Raw genomic sequence first — 7,562 nt, forward strand, 5'->3', positions numbered from 1 at the left:
GGGAACGGCTCCGCCGGGTGTGGTTTAGCGGGGGTTATCCAGCGGGTCTGGAGCAAGCACGTAGCTAACGTGTGACAGGTCTGCACACAATCCTTTCCTGTGCGCGAGTGGTTAATGTTATTGCACAACTATTTCGACAGGATAATTCCATAAGTCTTTCCGCGAGAGACTGGAAGAGATAAGGGCTGCAGAAGTAAAAAAGGCTATTTCCTGTCGGTAGGTTTCCCTTTATTGCTCTTACAATTTTTTAGATTATTAGAGGTGCACCTCTGTACCTGCTAAACGTATGTTTACCGACACATTAAAATGTTTGCGTTCACCTGGGGTGGAACGTGCGGGTTTTGACCCGGTGTATGCAAACGGTAACGTACTTGCGGTGCGCTCAGTTTAGTTGAAGCAAAACCCCGTGTATGAATTTGTTAGACCAGCGACTAATTGCATGAATTTTACATGAAGTATAATTTGTGTTGTTATTCTAGGCATGCTGAACGGGCTTTTAATTCAATTATTGTGTAAAATAATCTATTCAATTGCCCTTTCTTTGCTTTAGTTGATACAACACAAAATCAAGCTCGGAACGAGACGATCCGTAGAAAGTAATTCAAAGTTCTTATTGGTAATACTTTCTACGATGTTTCACATTAATACTATATCAAATGTAATACAGCGATTTACGCTCTGCAGATTTTGCACGAGTACGCTATGCATATTTGATGACACATTGCATATTTTAACAAGGTTTTTAATGACTGATTGAAATGTTTGCTAAGATATTTTTTAAGAGCTGGAGGAGAAATGGTTGTGGAAAATGTGTGTAATAGAATAGTGATAAGGATGGGAGGGTTTTGATTGACAGCATGAGGAAGCAGATGGATGACTAGGTAGGTCAGAGGTAAAGATGCCTTTGACAGCTTTTTAAGTTCCTTTGGCCATTTTGGTCCAATGAATCATGCAAAACATGTGTACATTACCAAACTGATGTCTCTGCATCGTTTACTGTTGGAATCCTCATCTTTTCAAACCCACCCTAACCTTCTTTCATCACCACTTGACGTGCTATGTCTAAACTAGATTGCAAGATCCTAAGAAGGCAAGAATCTGTCTTGTATTACTTGTCAGCAAAAAAAAAAAAATTAGAAAAAAAAAATCATGTAAACCTATGGAGCTAGAAGAACAACCGCGACAGATTGGCAGAATAGGCGTAAGGTGGGACACGTTCTTCTTAATTTTCGCTGTCTGGTCATCACTCCCCTCCCCTAGGTAGTGCTCAAGGGAGATGTGGTGAACAATGATTCCCCCCTCCCCGCCCCCCCCAACTGGCATAAATCTGAATTTTCATAAGTCTGATAAGAGACCTAATTGCATAATTTTCCTTATAACATTATGCAGTGAGTGCTGTTGCTATAGTTAAAATGGTTTTCTTCGCAGCCTGTGTTTTCAGGTGCTTTGTATGTCCCTCGCAAATTACTTTGTCAACTGGAAATGCTCTGATTTATCCTTGTAAAAGGTTACTGGTTTTGGAAATCTTATTTAAATTACGTAGGACAATTTTAAGATCGCTGTGATGCAAAAAAGGAATGTGTGTGTATTGGGAAAAGCAGAAAAAAGGATTTTGCATGAAGGCATGCTTTCCAGGTACTGTTTCTGTGCAGCACGGACACAAGTTTTCATTTTAAGTATTAAAACTTGTCATGAATGTGGTCTCCAGTGGGGAACGTGTCACTTGCTTCAGATACGGGGGCAAAGTCAAAGAAAAAAAATCGAAATAGCGGAGTGATAAGTAGACGGAAGGCAGCAGGCTGTTTGCGTTTAGTACCGCGTTCTTTCCAGCTAAATAGATGTAATATATTTGTGCTAGGTCTAGAGAGCCGCACAGCTTAGTGATAACGTTACATGCATTTATCAGAACGCTTATTAATCTGGGACTGCAGAAACAAAAGCACTGCTTCTTTCAGAGCATCATCCCTTGAAAGCTGTCCATTTGTTCGAGTATGTATATCTGGAAAAAAAAAAAGATTGGTTGAAAAGTATATAGAGATAACTCTCTTGAATTTCTGAGCATACGTAATATTTTCCTTCTTGCAGATGTAGAATAATCATTAATTCATAAAGATCCAAGGCTGCCGTTGCTGATTAGACGGAACTTTTGGCCTTATAAAATACATTGCACAATAAAATCTGTGATGTTTTATTCATGCTATCACTGCAATTTCTCATAGTTGCAGTGTTTCTTACACTAAGGGGCCGATACGACTATGAATGATCTTGTTGGTCGTGAGTTGACTTTTTAGGTCAATTTTATTTTTTTTTTTTTTTTAAACTGAAGGCAGAATGGATGAAAACTTCAGGTACATTATTTCTGTGTAAAACTATCTGTACTATTACACTGATATTAACAAGCATTTATTTCTTAAGCTTTAAATAAGAAACAGCTGGTAATGACTTTGAATCTGTTTTAAGAGACATTTTAGGTAAAATGTTGATAGCTTGTAAATGTGTATTCCTGCCGTAGTCTCTGATCGTGCATGCGAGTTCATATGTGTGAACAACGTAAAGTAAGAGGTCAGTCCTACAAAGACTATTCACTTGTCTAAAAATTCACAGACAAAATGTTTTCAGGATCAAGGCCTTTTTCAATAATTGTGATAGTCGTGTACCTTGAAGTGACTGACTGATTTAGAATACACTTAATAATTTGATTTTTTTAATATAGTAGAAACACTGCATTGATGAGTTACCAAAGCGCATCATACAAGCTCCCACTTCAATAATTTGTAATATTTTTTTGCTTGTTTGGGTAATTTCTTTTTTTTTTTTTTTTTTTTTTTTTTTTTTTTTCAGTGACGGCACTGACACTAATTTAAACTTTCTGCAAGTCACGTCTTAATTTCTATGGGCCGTGTTATGGAATTCATTTTTGTAAGTAGGCTTCTTCCTTGAATAATACTTAGTTACACATTAACTGCCTTTGTTTGTCCAAGAAGCAGACAGTATTGGTCTGGGACTGAAGCAACACCAGTATTTTGAGTTGAGAGAAATTTTAGGTTGCGGAAAGGTGTCCTAGTTTAGATGGAAACACCCACCCACCGAGAATGAAACTGAAATCATAAATGTAAGCTAACAAATGCTTTTGGTGATTGATCAACACCCTGGTTACAGCTTATTTTCTTTTGTGGAAATGTTTGCCGAAGGGGAGGCGTTATTTATCGGGAGTTGACTACAACTAGACTGTCACATCTCCGTCTTCCGTAGACCTCCTGCTGGAGACACTGAGGGAATATGGTGGTTGCTCTCTGGCCCTGGGGAAAGCCGGGGCTCACCCCATATTGCCTGGGAATCCCACCCAAGGGCCCGGCAGCAGCACCTCCCGTCTTGCTTGTTGCTCTGTGATCGGTGTCTGCATTTTGCTAAATTAGATCTGCGGTGCAGTAACGCAGAGGAATAACCGCTCCCCACGCTACATCCCCTTTCCACAAACCTGTAAAGCATCTCCCCCCTCCCCGTGTTGCCACCTCCTTACCACTGTACTTCTAAAGCACGATGGTTTTGTACATAGGTATTACTTTAAGCTTGGTGTAAGCTCTCTTCTGGTAGCTCAGTTTACTCTTGCATTAGGAGAAGGGAGCATTTCACTTGAATTAGATGCAAGGTATTGAATAAGAGGTAAAAGGTTTTGCTTTCTGTTGACAGCTCCTGAATTTCCTATGGAAATCACTGTGCATAAGTGATGAGGGGTAGGGGCATTTTTCAAAAGTCTCTGAGTGGTTTAGTAGCCCATGTTTAGAAATGATGAAAATCTCACTGAAAAACCTCTGGTGCTTGCGGTTCTAAGTGATTTCCACACTTTTCACAATTTTATTCTTGGGTGCATTATGGAGCAGTTTTTTGAGATATTCATTGAGGATTGTTATTTGTTGCAGAGTTTGGGTCAGAATAGCGTGGATTAAATCCTCAACTGGTGTACAATTCTGTCATTTCATTGGCTTCAGTGGTTCAATACTTATTTGTGTCACCTGATTGTTTCCACTTGTGGTTTAGATACTATCCAAAGCAGGTGCTTGTTTGCTGGAATGAATAGGGCCAAGTATAATTCAATACACTTTTGTTTCTCCTGGGTTAAAATAATTACAAAAGCATCAACTGATATCTTACTGTACTTACATTTTTATTTGTCTCTGTTTAGATTATAAGAATAATTGAAGCTTAATTTCTGCATATTACCAAGGTTGATATTGATGCTTTAATTGTCTTCATAATTGAATCAAAACCAGTTTGCTTGGTGTGTGCTATACAGGAATTTGTCCCTTTTTAGGGGCAATATTTAGGCCAACTGTATTCCTTTAATATAAAAAGTGTTCAGAATGGAAGGAAATGAATCAGATATTTTCAGTCCTTCTTAACATGAGTCTGAATTTTTGTAATGCCCAAATCTTTTTCATGTGCTTTGCAGTCTTATCTGTTGTAACTCTTTTTCCTTCGTGTTAAATACAATAAAGCCCCTCTGATGTTAACATTCAGTATTGTATTTTTAAACATTTCAGTGTTTCAGTTGTTGTGTTTCCCTATATTGTTCACTAATAACTTCTCTCTGATCCTTGATATAAATGAAAATTATTTAAAAAAAATTTTTTTTAATTGCAAACCGATTCATTTGTATAAGCAGACTTAAACTAAAGTAACGTGAAGTATAACGAGAGAAATGAAAAATGGGCCTTTAAAAATTAACGTAAAAATTTACTATAACAACATGTGGAGGTAAGATTGCTTCAGGAATATATTTCCCTGCACACCATTTAGACAGATGTAATCTAAAAGGCCAAACCCCACGGCAGTCCATTAGCAGTATTTTCCAAATACGTTATAACTGGAGAAACAACACAAATAATTGTCCTGTGACAGTGTAAAGTTTAGCATATTCATGCACATAAGCCTTTGCAGGATCAGGGCCTAAGTGTTTTGCTTGAGCAGTGTTATCTCTTGTGGGGTTTGGGGTGGGTTTTTTTCCCTTGGTGATTAAAATGCAGTTCTGTGACTGTGGTCACATTTCCCATCTATAGATGAATAAGGGTGATGCCTGTGCTAAATACACTGCGCTAAACAGTAATTATATTTCATTTTGACTTTATTTTGATATCTACAGCTGCCTCAGGATAAGGATCTAGGAGATTTTAAGTGTAGCTCTGTGTACCCAACCCTTTTCCCGAGGGCTGGTTTGCTGTCAGTTCAGCTCTCTGAAGTCTCTTGGATGGTGATGGTGCTATTGCACGAGAAAGGCTGCCAGGCTGGTGGGTGCAAGGGCCGGACAGCAGGAAGCCGGTGATCCCTTTCATAGGCAGGTAGGTATGAGATGTGCTCATCTATAACCCGAAACCTGCCCTCAAAGAGTTGGTTAGGGTAACACATGCATCTCTGTGTTCCTGGGTGATGAAGCAGCAGAGCTCCAGGCTTGTGCAAATGCACCAGTAGTCCCCAAATAGCCTCTGGTCTCCTTCCCCTGATAGATCTCCAAGGCTTCCCATGAGCTCCAGCCTCTGCCTTGCTCTCCTCCATCCTTTTCTTTATGGGGGGCACTTCACTGGCTCCTTGGTGGTTTGTTCTGTTTAGAGCTTGAACATGCAGACAAACGCTCTCTCCTTTAACTCCTTCTGTGGAGGATGCTTAAACAAGGAAAGCCTTGCTCGGGATTAGTGCAGAGGACGAGATTCATGGAAGGCTGCTCTCTTTTGCACCCAGACTTTTAAATTTACATTGACATATAGTTTCTTGTGATTGTAAAGGGTTTAACTCGTACAAAACATTTAACATGACACGTTTTGTAAGAGTCTACAATGTAAATATTTTTAGCGTTTGTAGTTGCATAACCAGGGTGTCTGTTTCTGAGTTTTTTCTTAAGTAGCATGTAACAGGTGAACTCCTAATTTTATGGGTGTTGCATTATAATTTATGGGGCCTCTGCCGATGTAAGCTTGATTCTTTATAGCTTTTAATTTTTTTTTTTTTTTTTTTTTTTACAATTTTAACACCATTTTCCAAAAGATTCCTGGCCAGAGGATATGGATATCTTAAAATAACCTGCTTAAAATTTATTCTTTTATGAAAATATTTAAACTTGTAACAAATTCTAGTCTATTCTGTAATTGCAAGAATAAATATGTCATGTCTAGCCAATATAGATTTAATTGATAGGATTAAATGTTGCCTCAATTCATGTTACTTCTGAATAATAGGAGAATATTCCAGAAGCAGTATGCATTTTTTTCTGGGTTACACAAACATGCTGTTTTGCCTGAGAAATCTTGAGTGTTATGCATTTTAGGTTTTTTTTGGTTTTGTCTTTCACAGAAAAGTAGCCAGTATAATGCAGCTTTAGTCCATCTTCAGTATTTTTCCACATCTTGGTGTCTTTCTATTTTTCGTCAGAGATTTAGGAGCAACTCAGTGCTTTTATTCTACGCCATTACATTTTTCTTCTATTTTTGTTGTAATATTAGATTATTATTCTTATATTTGCAATATCCTTTGCAAAGTTTCATCTTGTATTACAGTGTCTGCAGCTCGTCTGAGACTGGGAAGATTTTTCTTGAGCGTCTCCACCATCAGACTATGGTGTGTGTATGTCAGTTTTACTGAAAGCTTGGATAGGGTATCAGCTGTCATTGAATGTTGTCTAGATTTATATTCTAGCTGTAAACCACACAACTGTGTGAAGACTAGCCTCTGCAATCTAGGAGATGTATCTTCTAAATTCTTCCTCACGGCTGTTACTAGTGGCTTTGTTTCTGACAGTTTCTAATTTTCTGTACATAATAAAATCAATTATTTTGCACGTATATGCTAAAGCTAGAGGCTGTTTTTTGACTGTGCATGCTACAATTAGTTATGTAAATAGCAGCATATGCTACAAGTTTCCAACGCTCACCCTGCCTTTATAGCAGCGTTGGCTCAGGCTCTGCTTCGAAGTTAGTTGGCAGAGGTGTTTGGTGCTCCGTGGCTCAGGCTCTGAAGACAAAGCTTTCTTCATCAGTTCCCCCTCATGTTTAGTGTTTTAGTCTACAGTACATGTTTGTACACCAAAGCCAATACATGGCTTGAACGCGCTAGGGATTTTGGTAGTCAGCCCTTTAAGCTTTTCCACATCTTTCTTGATAGAGGTATACTGGTAATTGTAGGTGTGCTGTTGGACACCTCCTGTCTGCCGACATCAGTCAATCTTCCCCCTATCCCACTAGGTTATGTCTTTAAGTTTGAACTTGTGTTTCTGCCTAATGATTTCTTAACCATCCCTTTACAGAGATTTCGGGGGTATTTAATTACGTTTTTGTTTATTCCCATATTAAAACCTTATTATTGCAATCTCTTCAGTATCATCAAACATTTCTGTGTCTTTTTGCAAAATACTTCAGCTGCAGGGTGTAATCCAAAAGGTAGGTTGGTAAAGCAGCAAATTCCAAATGGTGTTTTAAAAGCGCTCACATGCAAAATGGTTTGTTTTTCATCTTTCCTAGAAGATACTGCTGGAGCCCTGATCAAGCACCCAGTGTGGAGCAGCTTTTGGCACTTTG

The 7,562-nt window shown here is 38.5% G+C and overlaps 1 protein-coding gene across 1 annotated transcript in view; it reads left to right on the top strand.

Annotated features, from left to right (window-relative positions):
• Window positions 1-7,562, top strand: part of TBR1 (T-box brain transcription factor 1) — a 46,998-nt gene that overhangs the window by 10,694 nt on the left and 28,742 nt on the right. The gene's annotated exons all lie outside the window — the stretch shown is intronic.

This window comes from Egretta garzetta, unplaced genomic scaffold (genome assembly GCF_000687185.1).
Source record: "Egretta garzetta isolate BGI_Z169 unplaced genomic scaffold, ASM68718v1 scaffold16, whole genome shotgun sequence".
Lineage (NCBI taxonomy): Eukaryota > Metazoa > Chordata > Aves > Pelecaniformes > Ardeidae > Egretta > Egretta garzetta.